The sequence below is a fragment of the Impatiens glandulifera genome, chromosome 8, assembly GCF_907164915.1.
Source record: "Impatiens glandulifera chromosome 8, dImpGla2.1, whole genome shotgun sequence".
NCBI classification, from domain to species: Eukaryota; Viridiplantae; Streptophyta; class Magnoliopsida; order Ericales; family Balsaminaceae; genus Impatiens; species Impatiens glandulifera.
In genome coordinates, this window is record NC_061869.1 from 37978948 (window position 1) to 37996934 (window position 17987).

Here is a 17987-nt window from a genome sequence, read left to right on the forward strand (position 1 = left end):
GTTTAGAAAAACTCTTTTAACATCCATTTGAAAAACTTTGAAATTTTTGAAAGCTTCATATGCTAAAAATATTCTTATGGCCTTAAGTCTAGCTACAGGGCCAAATGATTCTTCAAAATCAACTCCTTTTTCCCGTTTGTAGCCTTGAGCCACTAGTCGGGCTTTGTTCCTCGTAACTAAACCGTCTTCATTGAGTTTATTTCTGAATACCCATCGTGTTCCTATAACCGGTTTATTTTTCGGTCTAGGAACTAGGTACCAGACTTTATTTCTCTCAAACTCGTTTAATTCCTCTTGCATTGCTAGAATCCAATCGGGATCTGATAGTGCTTCATCCACCTTTTTCGGCTCAATTTGTGATATGAAAGCGAAGTTTTCATAGTGTTCCAAATTTTGTTGCCTAGTTCGGACGGGTGAGGATATGTTACCTATTACTAGTTCAAGAGGATGATTTTTGTTCCTTCTGAGGTTTATTCGAGACGCGTCTACCAAGCTTTCGGTTGGCTGGTCAAGGTTAGACTGATCGGTAGGCTGAACAGAGTCAGACCGACCGATTTCTTCAGTCAAAACTGAAGAGTCAACTTTCTGCGGTAAGGCAGCTTGATCAGGCTGAGGTTCAGCATCAACCGCTTGGTCATTGACAAATCGTCTAAAAACCGGAACCTCATCTTCATCATCAGAATAGATATTGAAATTTTCCATTCTGTTGTGAAGGTCGAAGGGTAATGCAGTGTTTCGTTCAACCGATTCATCAAAAACAACGTGGATTGTTTCTGCAACTGTTAAAGTCCTAGTGTTGTATATTCTATATTCTTTACTCACAGCCGAATATCCCAACATTATTCCCTCATCGGATTTAGCGTCAAAAGCGGTCAAATAATTTTTGTCGTTGTTGTGAACAAAACATTTACTACCAAAAATTCGAAAATACAGTATGTTTGGAATTCGATCATAGTATATCTCAAAAGGAGTTTTTGAAAAACGTTTAGTTACTAAAGACCGATTTTGTGTGTAGCATGCGGTATTGATAGCTTCAGCCCAAAACTTTTGGGCGATACCCGAATCGGCTATCATTGACCTTGCGGCTTCCTTGAGAGTTTGGTTTCTTCTCTCAGCCAGGCCGTTTTGTTGAGGAGTTCTAGCACTAGACATCTCGTGTCTAATACCGGAATCATCAAGAAAAGTAGTTAATCTGCTATTTATAAACTCAGTTCCTCTATCACTTCTGATTTTGTTTACTCAAATAGATTTCTCATTTTGTATTCTCAAAATCAGTTTGATCAGGTTTGGAGTTGCTTGATTTTTAGATGCTAGAAATGTTACCCATGTAAACTTAGAATAGTCATCAATAACTACCATAGTATAATGCATGCCTCCTAGACTAGTTACTCTAACCGGACCAAACAGATCCATATGCAAGAGTTCTAAGCACCGTTCAGATTGATAATTTCCTTTACTTTTGAAAGATGACTTTATTTTTTTACCTATTTGACATGCAGCACATACCTTATCTTTTGAAAACTTAACATTTGGGAAACCGTAAACTAGTTCTTTAGAGCGTATAAAGTTGATTGTTTTCAAATTCAAGTGGTTTAACCGTTTATGCCAAAGCCAGTTTAGATCATTTCCACCTATCATGCATACAGGTTTTTCAAAGTCAGTTTTCCAATCAACTTTGTAAATATTTCCCATTCGGTTACCGGTTAAAAGAATATCATTTTGATGATTCTTAACTAAACATGCATTCTTATAAAATTCAACTTTCTAACCTACATCGCACATTTGACTTATACTTAATAGGTTAAAATGCAAGTGTTCTACCAGTAATACATTATTTATGGATAGGTTACCATGGACAATCTTACCCTTGCCCACGGTTTTACCTTTCGAGTTGTCACCGAATGTTATGACTGCTCCGGTTTCATACTTGATGTCGGTTAGTAGTTCATCGTTGTCGGTAATGTGTCTTGAGCATCCGCTGTTCAGATACCATTCCGAGCTCTTTAACCGGTTGCTTCTCCTAACCTGCAAAATAAAAATATTTACACCTTTTTGGTACCCACATTCATTTGGGTCCATGGTTGATTAGTCCCTTTGGGATCCAGACTTGAATAAGTCGGATCACTTTCCCGGTATCTGTTCTTATAATGTTTGGCTTAACTTCTTGATCCTTGCTCAAGAATGCCTTATGTTGTGGTGAAGATTGTTTTTGAGACCTAGATTTACTTGTGTTATGTTGTTTATTTTCTTTCCTGTTGGCTTTCCTTCTCACAGGATGAAGCCAGTTTTCTGATTCAGTCGGACTCACATATTTAAGTTCTTTTTCCGGTTTTAGATCACGTGCTTCCTCATTTTCGGTTGATGAACTCTTGACAAATCTTATGAATGGAAGATTGTCTTTTGTGAGTTTCATCACGTTAGGTTGATTTGATTCGTTTTGTTTGTTCTGTTCATAACCAATACAAAATCTACACTTAGGGTGTCTTTTATAATTACACATCTGTTTTACGTCTTGACGAGATCTCTCCCACGCAGCCGTAACATATAGTGCTCGTTCATTGATTTCAGTTACCGGTTGAATTATCTCCTCATTTTCTAAGGATAGTTCAGTCGGTTCATACACTGTGGTTTCGCATGACTTATCAGCGATACCACTTAACTTTACGGTTGTAGGTTCTACCGGAGTCGGTATGTATGCAGATAAGTTTCTGAACTCAGCGACCATTTCGTTGAGTGCAGAAATCAAATCTTCCTTAGAGAACTCATCAGAAGAAAAATCAAATACCTCTTCGTCGTTTTCCATGAAGCATGTTACTCTTTCTTCATCATTTTCGTTGTCAAAGTACGCCCATTCGCTTACACCGTCGGATGCAATGAGTGCTTTCTGTATTTCCTTTCCTTCGTCAGCTTGCTGGTTGTCGTTTCTCCGATAGTCGTTCCGTTGGTTATCATTTCTCTGATAATTGTTCCCTTGGTAGTTGTTACCCTGGTACCGGTTACCTTGGTAGTTGTTGCCTTGATAGTTGTCTTCCGGTTTTCTATCGTCTCTCCTTGGTTTCCTACATTTTGACCTGAAATGTCCAAAACCGTCACGGTTATAACATCTTTTATTTGATTTATCTACATAATTATAGTTAAGGTTGTTGTTAGATGGCGGCTGGTTCTTCTTCATGAATCTCCCAAATTTCTAAACTAGCATCGCCATCACATCTTCACTGATCTGATCAGCGTTTTTGACTGGAGCCGGAACGGTTGATACTTGGACCGCCGGTTCCACCGATGTAACTAAAGCTCTAGTTGCGGTTGACGTGGATGCTTCATCTTCGATCTAAGACTTAATCTCGAACTCGTAGGCTTTTAGATCTTCAAACACGTCATGCAACTTCATCTGTCTGAGGTTGCTTGATTCCCTCATCACCATGGTTTTGATATTCCATGTGCTCGGCAGTGATCTTAAGGCTTTAATGATTACTTCTCGATTGTCGTATTTCTTTCCGAGTTTCTGAAGCTCGTTGACCACGCTGGTGAACCGGTTGCTGAATTCCTTCATATTTTCTCTTGGTTTCATCCTGATGTTTTCATATTTCTGTGTATCCACCAAAATTTTGTTCTTTCGTTTCCTTCATGAATCTGAATGATCGTTTCCCAGGCTTCCTTTGCATTATCACATGCTGATATCTTGTTTAAGGTATTATCATCTATAGCCTTATAGATGTGCCTCATGCAATGGTTGTCCAAGTTACTCCGTCTTCGATCTTCATTTGTCCATTCGTCTAACTCCTTGTTGATTTTGATTGGACCTTCTTTCAGAACTCGCTCATCTAATCATCTAGCGTGATCAGATTTAGATACATCTGTTTCTTCCAACTGCTAAACGCTTCACTGTTTAGCATTGGTGGATTGTCGTTGTGGGTCATGCTTCCCATCTTCTTCAGTTGCTTGAGTGCTAAGAACCTCGCTCTGATACCACTTGTTAGGATCAGGGACGCCCTTGGAGGACCGGTGTGTTTCCGGTTTCTGGAAGGGTGGCCGCTTACAACATGCAACACACTTTGGTGATAGTCCGGTTAGAGACTATGACCGTTCTCAGAACTTCGCAAACTGTCACAGACTCTTGAAACGGGTTCAAGGGCGGAAATGTTTGTTTCAGTCTGAAGCAACGTATGCGACTTAGATGATGTTTAGGAGGAGTCGGTTTTAGAAATATGAGTGGACCGGTTTTTGATCTAAGGAGTAAGATTGTCTTGGTTTGTGGTTAGGTTAAGTGGATAAGTCGGGAATAGAAGAAATGACACGAGACAAGATTTTTTATGGATGTTCGTAGCAAACCCTCCTACGTCACCCCTTCTTCTCAGGTTATGAGAAGGATCTCCACTAACTTTCAAGATTACAACAATTACACTGTCGGTCGAGCCTTAACTTACTACTCGCCGGTTACACCAACTCACTCATGATGTAATACAATAACACAACACAACAATAGCTTTCGGTAAATGATACAACGGTTTTGGATCGCGCGTGAGATTTCTTTATCTCTCTAAGATTTTTGTAACTTGTCATTAATGAGGTCGCTTCGTCTTCCTTTTATAGTGAAGAGTCTTCCAACGGTCACTTTCTTCTCTCACCGTGAGATTTGTTAATTCAGAGTCACGCCGGTGCAGAGAGGTTGCTTGCACGTTTCACCTTCCTAACACTTGGCAAGCATGCAAATACTCCTCAGGTAAAGATGACGTATCCGGTTTGCAGATTCGAACACGTGTCAAGCATGCACCCTCCGGCTGTCGAAGTCGGATTAGTAAATCATCATTGTTTTTATCGCATGCTTCTGATCGGATCTTATCTTCTTTTATTTCTCCGAGACACGTCTATTTCGTCATATTACGTCATTTCTGTAGCTTTTAGTTTCCAGTTGACTCTTACATAGTATAGTCCGGCTGGGATGTAGACTTTTCTTTGCTAGCCGGTCCCTTGAGAATGTTGAAACCGGTTCCTCTTGATCTTGACTTGATCACTTGGAACTGGATTTCTTTGAAGTGTTCTTCAACCGGTTTGTGAGGCTCCAGCCGGTTTATGCAATTCGATATGTTCCTGCACATAGAAGTTAATAGTTGTTTAGTTTTCTGGCCGGTTCCAAAAATTAACTTTACTTAATTTTTCTATCAATTTCTCCCTTTTTGATTATTTAGAATAAATATTCAAAAATTGTAATGTATGGTCGATTTCAAAATTAACTTACTTAATTTTTCTATCAATTTCTTCCATTTTGATTATTTAGAATAAATATTCAAAACTTGTAATGTGTGGCCGGTTTGAAAATTAACTTTCTTAATTTTTCTATCATATATATATATATATTTATCTTAGTTAATTCCTTATATAGTTGCATATTAATATTGTAAGCTAGATTAATGTTTTACTGTATTATTATTAGTTATACAGTAGTACCATGGATTAATAAATTATATATTTCCATATAAATGAATATACTCTGTCAAATGCAATTTTATTCTTAACCCTAAATAAGGTTTGTGTAGAGTATATATATACATGAACATTCTATAACCTAATGGGCCATATCTCTAGCCCATTTAATCATATATAATAATATAATATCAACTAATATAACATAGTCTAACACCCTCCTCAAGTTGGAGTATGCAAATCACAGATGCCCAACTTGGATAAAAAATGGTCGAATAATTGTTTCCCAAGAGGTTTAGTGAGAATATCAGCCAATTGAGAAGTTGTGGGAACATGGGAAGCAACAATAGTCTAATCCTGGATTTGATCCCGTAAGAAATGTAAATCCACTTCAATGTGCTTGCTACGCTCATGAAACACTAGATTTTAAGCCATATGAAGAACTGATTGGCTGTCTGAGTACACATGCATACCCGATTGAGGTACTCCAAGGAAAACCATGACCCCTTGTAGCCAATTCAACTCACAAATCAAAGTTGCTAAAGATCGATACTCAGCCTCAACGGAAGATAAAGCCACATTTGGTTGTTTCTTGGACTTCCAGGACACGAGAGAAGTGCCAAGAAACACCAACCACCCAGTAACCGATCTGCGAGTCTTGGGACAGGATGCCCAGTCTGAATCACACCATCCAGATAACCGAAGGTCACAATCACTCCTCAAGAGTATACCCTGTCCTGGGGCATTCTTCAGATATCTTAGAACCCGTAATGCTGCCTGATAGTAATCCACTAATGGGTCATGCATAAACTGAGATAATATATGTACAAAGTAAGCTATATCAGGTCTTGTGATAGACAAATATATCAATCTCCCCATCAACCGTCGATAGCTCTCCGGATCCTCTATCTGCGCACTCACTAACTCCCCCAACTTATGATTCTGCTCTATAGGAAAACCAACAGGCTTAGCACCCAGAAAACAACACTCGGAAATAATATCTAGAACGTATTTCTATTGACACAAAGAAATGCCCTCATCACTCCTAGCAACCTCAACCCCCAGAAAGTACTATAGATTTCCCAAGTCTTTCATATGAAAACATGATGATAAATATTGCTTGAAGGCCTCTATTGTCCCCAAATCATTCCCTGATACTATCATGTCATCCACATATATCAAGACATGTAAGACAGTATCACTACTCACAAAGGAAAACAGAGAATGATTCGAACGAGACTGAATAAAACCATAAGAAAACAAGGCAATTGTCAGTTTGGCAAACCAACAACGAGGCGTCTGTTTCAGTCCATAGAGAGACTTACGCAAGCGACACACTTTGTTGGTATGACCGAACTCAAAACCTGGTGGTAGGCGCATGTATACTTCCTTTGTCAAATCATCATGGAGAAAAGCATTATGCACATCCATCTGGTGCAAGTGCCAACACCGAACAGCAGCAACTGCAAGGAAGGCCCGAACAGTACTCATTTTGACAACTGGAGCAAAGGTCTTAGAAGTCAATCCCCTCAAGCTGATGGCTGCCAAATACAACTAGACGTGCCTTCAAGCGCTCAATTGACCCATCAGAATTGTGCTTGATCTTGTAGACCCAGCGACTGCCCAATTCCTTCTTCCCTTGAGGTAAATCCTCCAAACTCCACGTTCCATTGTCCTCCAAGGTTCGTATCTCACTCTGCATGGTTGCGCGTCGTCCAGGATAACAAGAGGCCTGTCTGTAAGATTTAGGCTCAACGCCTCTAGAAATGACAGCCAAAAAATTTCAATGTCTCACAGAGAATAAATCATAACTCGATCCTGAGTACCTGAGGAAGGGTCGGAGCCAAATGAATGATGTCGAAGGGGGGTAATATAATCAGTCAACCAAGAAGAAGGAGTCTGAGTCCTCATACCTCTACCCAACTATGGCTGCTTGACGCTCGACTGCGGTTGTTCAATGCTAGACTCGCTCTCCTGCTGCACAACCGGCGAACCAGGCTCCTCAGCAGAGCCCTGCGCATTAGTCTCCTTCACCGAGTCCTGCGCACCAGCCTCTTCGCCCAAAGCCCTCTTTGGCTCATCAGGCACCGTGAACTCTCCTACCAAAACTTGGTATGGTGCCTCCTTCACAACACTAATGGGAGGAACAGAGACAGGACAATCCACAGGGGTAAAAAGAAACTCATTTTCATATAAAACAACATCACAAGACACAAAAACCTCCTTAGTTTCCCAATCCAATAACCTCCACCCCTTCTTATCAAGGGGATAACCCAAAAACACACACTTACGACTAGCAAACTTGTCACGACGAGAGTGTAAATCAAAGGAATAACAGAGGCAACCAAAAACACGCATGTTAGACAAAGTGGGAGCGGTACCATATAACACCTTATAAGGAGTACGAAAGTCTAAAATACGAGAAGGAGTCCTATTTATCAAGTAGCATGCAGTAAGAACACATTCTCCCCAATACTCAATAGGAATAGAACTCTAGAACATGACAGTCCGTGCAACATTCAAGATATGTCGATGTTTCCTCTCTACTCTACCATTTTGTTGAGGAGTGTGCACAAAACAAGTTTGAAATAATACACCAGCCTCAGAAAAATAAGATTTAAACAATTAAATTATGTTCCATTGTCACTTCTTACATGTCTAATATCAACTCCAAATTGTCTTTTGACCATAGCAATAAACTTCATAAAGACAGTGAAAACTTCATTTTTAGTAGATAAAAGAACTACCCACACAGCTCAACTAAAATCATCAACCAAAGTAAGAAAATAGTGTGCTCCATTAGAGGAGGGAACAACATAAGGACCCCAAAGGTCACAATGTACTAAATCAAAAATACTCCTAGCATATAAATCACTGTCATAAAAAACAGTCCTAGACTGTTTGGCCTGATGACAAATATCACAAGGGCTAACACTAGGAGAACGACGAGTAACACTAACACCAGGTAAATGATGCAGCTCACTGTTTGAAGGATGCCTCATCCTACTATGCCAAATCCCCAAACTCTCAGTTGAGCAGACAAAAAGTGATGCCGGAAGACTACACCAGTAGTAGAGGCCCCTTTTCGTTCACCTACTTCAATCACCTTCCTAGTACTACGGTCATGAAAAGTACATAAATCAGATGAGAATGTGCTATCACCATTATAATCATCAAACAATTCAGTAACAAAAATCAAGTTATAAGTCAAAGATGGGACAAATAAAACATTTTTCAGAGTAATCTCAGGAGATAAGTACACAGAACCCCGTATATAAGTAGTAAAAATGCTACCATCGGATAGAGAAATGGGACACTCCGTCCCCACAAATCAATCAACTAAACAGTCTTGGACCCCAATGACATGTAAGGTAGACCCTAAATCAATAATTCAAGATAAATGATACTTACCACTCAAACGATCAGTACAAGAACCATCCTTACAAACTAGGCGAAGGAGATTCTGCCACTGAGTGGGAGTCAAACCAGGAATTCGGTAGGTCGGGCTGCCAGAAGACTACAACTCCGCATCGAAGATAACGGAAATGTTATCCCCGTTTGACATATCGGTGGTGATTGGACAAAATATTGAATATGTTTTAATATTTAGCACAAATATGGTACGAAAAGGCACGATGCGACACGAAGCAGCACGGCGCAACACGAATACAAATACCAAAAACGACAACCCAAAATCAGCAACAACAAATATTGCACAATGCGGTACGAAGTGGCACGATGCGGAACGACGCGACACAAATACAAATTTCCAAACAAAATCAGATAGAACAAAAGGAAGCGAAAACGAAAAATACCATTGACGATTGCAGACTCATACACCAAATTTAAATATAAAGATGTAGATTGAATGATTTAGGTTGAACAAAGAAAATCTATAAATGGAGGCTCTGATACCATGTCAAATGCAATTTTATTCTTAACCCTGAATAGGGTTTATGTAGAGTATATATATATATATACATTCTATAACCTAATGGGTCGTATCTCCGGCCCATTTAATCATATATAATAATAGAATATCAACTAATATAACATAGTCTAACATACTCCATTTGGAAAGACTATTTTAGAATTGGATCTGACGTTAAATCTCCATGTAAATAAATATACCTCGGTTTGGTTTGCGCAAATTTGTGACCGTCCAATCGACTTGGGGACCCTTCCTTCCATCCTTCCCAGGCCTTTAGACACTTCTTTTTTAATAATGTGTGTGGGTTATAGATTTAGTGTCACTTATTTACAATTCATCAATCTTCATTTCATCGTATCTTCAGCGCATGACTTGTGCCCGCATCGGACAGCGTGGAAAAGGGCAGGTCATTGCTTTTTTTCATTTTTTGCATTGGAGATAAAAGAAAAAAGAGGGCAGTGCCCTCTATGCCGGTCATGCCCTCCTCTGACATTTTCATAATTATATAATATAATATACTCTATAATATTGGATTATTAGTTATATATTTAAATATAATATTTTTTCTTATTTTTAAATAACATTATAATAAAATTAAATAAATATATATTCTAAAATTTTAGAATAATATAGGAATATTAATTATATATTAATTATATATTAAATTATAATAATATTATAATATATTTTAAATTATAAAAATATTTTATATTTTATTATAATATAGAAATATTAGTTATATATTATCAAATTTTTCTATAATATAGTAATATTAGTTATATATTCTCAAATTTATTCTGTAATGTTTTTAATATTATAATATATTTTAAATTATAAAAATATTTTATATTTCAATTTATTTAATATTAGTTATATATATATTTAATTAATAAATATATATTTCAAATAAATTAATATACTTTTCTATTAATTATATTAACATGTTTTAAGGATGAAATTCTCAAATTTTCCTATAATATATTAATATATATAATATAGAAATATTATTTATGTATTTAATTAATAAATATATATTTTAAATAAATTAATATATTTTTTTATTAATTATATTAACACGTTTTAAGGGTTTAAATTCTCAAATTCTCCTATAATATATAGGAATATTAGTTATTATAGTATAAATTAGTTATTTATTTAAAATAGTATAAATAAAATTAATTTTTAAATTATTTAGATAAGAGGGCGGGCGGAAGTATTAGAGTGTTTTGTCCAAGTACAATGTGTGCCCGATTTCTGCTGAGGTGGAATATAGATTTGACAAAATAAGAGGGCAGAGGTCTTATGCGCTGCCGATGCTCTTAGTAACGAATGAGACATATTTATTTGATATATCATTGGAGTTCTTGATTTTGTCTTGGTTGATGTTAGAATAGTCTTGATTAGTTGGGCCTTAGGAATCAAAATCGAACCTTGGTGTAATATTAATTTATTTTGTTCTTTTCACAACTGAAAGCTACTCAATAGGCACGCTCAACCTCCACTCTTTGTTAGAGGGTGAAAATTATTATGATGATCTTCTTTCATGTTTGTTTTCTATGTTTTTCACTTTTTGTTAGATATTGTCTTTTCTTGTTGTTTTTTTTTTAATAAACTGTTTTTTTAATTGTTACTAATAAATTCTTTTAAAAATATAAAATTTTCTTATATAAATTTATTTTTATCTAATTGGCCTTTGCTAGACCTTTGAGCACTAAGAGGGAAAGCAACTCGTCATTAATCCAAAGAAAAGTGATGAGCTATCTTAAGTACTACTCAGTCTACTCTTCACAAGTAAAGTTGTAATAAAATCAAATAATCCTCATAATCTGAAACAAATGGATCTGTATGACTTACTTACTATTTTAAAACGTGCCTAGTATATTTATCCAATGGTCTTGTTTGATCTTTAGGTTTTTTTATTTTTTAAGATTTTTATTTAAAATTCAAACATCACTCTAACAATCACTTCATCCATCCGTGTAAATTAAACTAATTTCATTAAATAAATAGAAATGATATTTGGCAAATAAAATTCATAGCAAATTGAAATGTGAATTACAGGTGAAATTTAATTCAAATAAAATTAAAACCAAATATAAATTTGAATTAAAGTAAAATTTAATTTAAATGAAATTTACACAAAAAAAATTAATATGAATTAAGGTGAAATTTAATTTAAATAAAAATGAATTTGTTAATTGTTATAATTGAGACAATTAACAAATATTGTTAATTGTTATTGTAATTATAAAATACTTATTGTTTGATGTAATTTGTAAAGATAATGAAAATACAAACAAACAATGATAATCATTGGATGGATGGATAAATGATGGATTACTGGGCGTTGGATTAAATAATTGATTAATATTTTAGGCTTTATTTTTCAACTATATACTTGTATTCCTCTACACACATCAACTTATCATTTCTCACTCTATAATTCTAAAAAATTTCCATGTTCTTTGTGAGCGTTCTCCGAGTTCTTGACATGACTAGTTCTCTAGAAACCCAGTTATTGTGACTGAGGTAATTTGTCTAGTTCGATGTTGTAGCGACTTTTCTATGACAAATCATTACATATTTCGTTGTATCCTGAAAAGTAGTCACTGACGAAACTTTCCACAAAACGGGAGACGGTGAAACAGTTTTTAAGAGAATTGTGATTTCACAAGCAATCGAGAAGACTTTTCTTTATTTCATTAAATAATCTATTGTATTTTTTACTTCATATTATCATTGTGTTGTATTTAATATATTTACGTGTAATGGTTACCAGATAAGATTAACCACCATAATCACTGTTTTTATTTATTAAAGTATCAAAAATACCTAAAAACTATGAAAACAAGTAAGGGAATTTTCTTCAATAAATACTCAAAAAACTGTTCTTTTGGTAAATTTTTAAAATTGTTTTTTTAGAAAAACTCTAATAAAAGCTAAAAAAAAAAAATTCAGAGATAAAACAAGTATTACGTGTAAGGCTGATATATGTTTATCCTTGTTAATTTAACTTTCTATGGTGTATAGACATAAAGTTCTTACTAGATTTCCTTCCATCTTTTTATGTCATTGACCAAAGATATGTTTTACATTCTTGTACATGAAGTTGCTAGACCTTATCTTGTTCCCCATTAATTCATTTACACTATATTTTCTATAAATTAATTGGTATGATGCGGATACCACTTATTATCCTGAATTGACATGATTAAATAATGCCTTTAGTCTAAATCAATAGTTTAAAATAACCTACCTATTGCAGCTGACTATAAACCCAACTAATTAGATTGTCTTTATCTTCTGCAAACATAACATGAATTCGTAATTTAACAGGATTGGACGGTTTAATAGTAGGGTGAGGATGATCAACAAATATATTTTTTTTATTATGCAAATAGGCATATTTGGAAATAGTCATAGGTTTGCAGATATAGCTAGGTCTCTATGAGAAATTGATAAATAATTTTGTAATGCTCAAAAATTGCCCTTCCATCATGCCCATAAATATTCGTATTCGGGCATACTTTTTGAAATGTCTGCTAGAACGTCTAGTCGAGAGACAAAATCAAATAAAGCTTGTCTCTAAGATAATAGTCCTATACATGTTTTTTGTTTTTTTAACAGATTTGACTTTGAGTCTTATCTAGTTATAACTTATATCACATGGAAATTAAGAAAGAAATACTTTTGAAATTATGTTTTATAACTTATATCACATGGAAATTAAGAAAGAAATACTTTTGAAATTATGTTTTGGGCTTGGTTCTTAGGTACATGTAAAAAATGGTCAAGACGCTATGTCCCACATAACCGGTCTAAAGACGGTCTGTACTCATTTGAATTTTTATTTAAACGTGAATTTTACATTATTTTTTATTTTTCTCATGCTTAGTTTGTACCAAATTTTTTTCTTAAATATTTAATTGTTTTCATATTCCGATAACTACAGATTTTTTTAATCTATACATGCGTTTGGTCTTTCATGTGGCAAATTGGAAAGATTATGTAAGAATTCAACATATATACATATAGGGTAGAATGCAATCATGATAAATCTTGAAATAATTCCAGAAACAATAATTAATTTATCAAATATCCGGGTCTTATATTTCTACGCATCCATATTTCTTTCGGAAATTTTTGGTTAATTTAAGAATAAGTTATTTACACACACAAAAAAATGTGAAAAAATGAAGTAGATTATCCAAAATAGTCCTAACAAAAATGTTTTGTTAATTTTTGTTTAGAAAAATAATTGAAGTAATTAAATACTAAATTCTGCCAACAACATAACCTATATGGACTCAATTAAAATCTAAGCCTAGACCATTCTACAAACCATCAAGGTACCTATAACGTGGATTGAATTAGCTAACATCAATCCTAATTTGTTTAGTAGAATGAAGAGATCATTTTCAAGTCACTATTCTTCAAGAAGAGCTAAAGAACAACAGCTTATTTTTGTATAAATTAAATTTTATTTTTAGACATTTTCAATTCAAGCCTATTTAAATAGAATTGATTCGGCCAAATGTTTCTAATCAACCTAAGGATCAATCTTATACAATCAAAACCAAGATTAAGACGTTGGAACTGAAAACACGAACTCAAAGTGACTGATAATTTTATTTTCTCAAGATGTCGAATTATAGGTTGAATGAATATGTACAACCGATTCAAGAAGATTCTAGAAAGTCTAAGTCAACTTTATTTCGATGTAGATCCAAGCTTAGAGGTCTCCCTCAAGCTTTCGCGTTTTTCCGGCGAGATTGACGGTGATGAACGAAGTTATGGAGTTTTAAGGATTTTCAAGCTCTCTTCTCTTTCGAATATTGTTTTTCTCCTCCACTTAACTAATGACATTGTTTATTGTTGGAATTTTTAGGGTCACTTGTATAATAAATAATTGAGCATATGTCATATTTAATATAAGCCAAAATAATGTGATCTAATGTGAAATTAAGTTTATGGTTTATGGGTGTATTTGTCATGAATATAAAGTGAGGATACCTAAGTGACATTTCTAATTTTATGAAGGGGCTAAATTAGAAATTGTCAAACTATAATAACTAACTTATTGTTGGTTATATGCAATAGTAATGGTCCCCATTTTGAAGTAATGTCAATTCTCCTTTTTTGCGTCCCTATCAGAAATCAGCAGAGAGAAACCTATTGACTTACTCACCAAATGGAAGAATCATTCCATATAAAGAAAGTCTAAAGATAAAATAGAGAGATTAAAGACTTTTTCTATTACAAGGAAAGAGAAGATTCATGCAATTAATTAAGGTACGCTTCTGCCGCATTCAGATTTTAATTTCTCACACATTAAATTAGGGTTTAATTAAGATAATTCTAACAATTGGTATTAGAGCCATCCTAATTTAATTATATGATTAAAATATATTAATTATGTTAGAAAATTATATCGGTGTAGATATATATGCATGAAATTTATATGCATGCAATTCATAATAAAAATAAAAGCATGTTATTAGGAATATATATATATATATATTAATTTGGTATAAAGATATAAAGATTTATCGATTTATGATATTTAGATTCTCTCAGTAAGTCTCGTTAAATAGGAATGATTATATATCAATTAAGATTAATTAAGATTGATGATAGATTTAAGATATATTATAATTATCTATTTTGACTAGTTATTATATTATTAAGATAAGATCCCTAGATTCAGGGATATTTGGATTTTCTGGAATATGATATATGCATTCATTTATGAATTTATAGATAATTTCAAAGCATGTATGTTAGTCGAATTATATATATATATATGCTTGAATTATTTATAAATTATTTAAAAATATGTTATCAAAGTACAATAATATAAAGATTTTACATTTAAAGAGTAACCGTTATAAGTTATACATATCATCAAGATTGATTTGAGATAGATTAAGTTTAAGCAATTATCATTAAGATATAAGATTCATAGATTTATGTATATTTCAAGAATATATATGCATGAATTTATTTATAGATTATTTAAAAATATATTTTTTTGGGATTAATAAATATATTGATTTTGATAATTAAATGAAGCATATATATATATATATATATATATATATATATATATATATATATATATATATTAGATTATGAAAATTTTAATGATATATCTTTCATTAAGATTCATATATTTTGTTTTGAATTTAGATTAAATTTTATGAAGTCGATAAATTAAGGATTATTTGAATTTTACGATTAAGATAAAATGAATATTTGAATTTTCTATCTCAATGATTTCGAAATATGTGGATATATTGATTTTCGATAATATAAAATAATTGAATAAAGAATATAAAGATTTTTGATATTATTTAATAATGTTTATTAGATTTATGGATAGTCTAGTTAAAAGAGGAATTTTCTATTTTAAAGTTTAGATTTTCTCGTTAAAGGTTTAGATTTTATAGTTAAAAGAGGAATTCTCTGTTTTAAGCTTAGATTTTCTCGTTAAAGGAGGAATTCTCTGTTTTAAATTGACGGTTAATTATTAGAGATATTTGTTGTAAAGGAGGGATTAAAATAATATATAATATATATTATAAATCAAAGAGAATTAAGGAATAATGTTTAAGGATATATATATATATATATATATATATATATATATATATATATATATATATATATATATATATATATATATATATATATATATATATATATATATATAAATATAAATATATATATAAATATATATATAATAAACTTTTAATTATATCCTTTATTTTAGGATTAAAAGATTAAGGTTAATGATTATTAATAAATTAATTAATAATTGGATTTAGGCGAATATTTGAAATTTGGTCAAATTAATCTTGAAGATTTATTATTTAATTTAATTAATATAAGATATTACAAATTTCAAAATTAAGATTTGGCCTATGTATAATTTTATTTTTTATAATAAAATAAATTAAATGTTTCTTGAAAGATTATATATTATTGATTTGGGTTATATACAATAATATGACATTTAAATTTAAAATAACGATATTATTGTTCATTATTTGGATTGTATTGATTGATACAAATAATCACCAAAATGACAATGTTTGTTAAAATTAATTCAAGACAATTTTAAATGGTAGTATTGTGTAATTCATGTGATTATATTATTTGGCCTAAAGGCGGATAATTAATTAACAGAATTACATTAATACTTGTGATGATAAATATATAATAATTATAAAATCTTATTTATGTGAATAATTAATTCATCCAAAGATAGATTGATTATTTGACATGTCTTATTATTAATGTTTGATCATTACACCAAAATATTATTAGCAATTAATATTACTGTTCAAAGACTTGATATTAATGTTACATTAAGTATTTTGAGATGGGATAAATCATTATTTGAATTTAGTTGTTATTTAAGTTTATAAATGTGAGCAACTATTTTTTTGAATATCCTAAATAATTAAGGGCTATAACTTTTATGATGTCAAGTTAAAGATAGTTTTTTCTTTTAAACAAGACTTTAATATTTTTATTTTTGAGGATATTGAGTTTGAGGGAGAAATGATTTTGTCTTTAAAAATAATTTAGATCAAAAATTCATATTGTGGAAGATTTGATTTATATCTCAAGTGTTTTTTGACATTGATAAGGATTTTATTAATATTGATGATACTGTTCAAAAATGAAGAGTAACAAGACAATATTGATCAAATTCATTAAGTACAAACTCAACAACCTCAAAATCAAGTGTCGTTATGACAATCTAGTTTAATTGATTTACTCTTTAAGGATAATTTATGGTACTCGTTGCATATTTCGATATGGAGCTTCACCATAATAGATGTTAAGGAGTTTTTCAATAGAGACATTGAAAAACAATTTGGTGCAATGAGAAAACTTTGAGTCGAGAGACCAAATTAATATAGTTTGCAAATTAAAGAAATTCATCTATAGACTTAAAGAAGCGTCTCGTTAGTGATACCATAAATTTCACAAAATAACAATTATCTCTTTTGGTTTTAAGGTGAATTTAATTGATTATTTGTGCATCACAAGTTTAGTGGGAGTAAACGTCTATTTATTGATTTATATATGGGTGACATTTTGTTTGTCACAAAATTTGCTTGACATTAAATAGACAATATTTATGAGATATTTGAAAAGAACTAAGAATTAAATGCTCAAATATAGGAAGTCGGATAGTCTTGAGATCATTGAGTATTCTGACTCCAATATTACGAGATGCCAAAATAGTATGAAATTTACTTCGGATAATATTTTTCGCTAGCTGGTTTTGTCGTTTCTTGAAGAAGTGTCAAACAAACACTTATGACGTCATCCACTATTGCAGCGAAATTTATGACATGTTACTAGGCATCAAATTAAGTGATTTTGACATCAAATTTATTTTATGAAAGAAATCATACAAAGTGGATAGATTTCTATAAAATATATATGTACAAATTCTATGGTTATGAACATCATGGTAATAAGTTTATCATTTAATGTCTTTCATGAAGATATTGCTCGTATGAGTGTTGTAAAAATCAACGGTCTCTAACTTCAGTGGGAGTTTGTAATTTTGACATCTTCAAGTTTAATTATTTTATAGATATTTATAAAGTTTTTA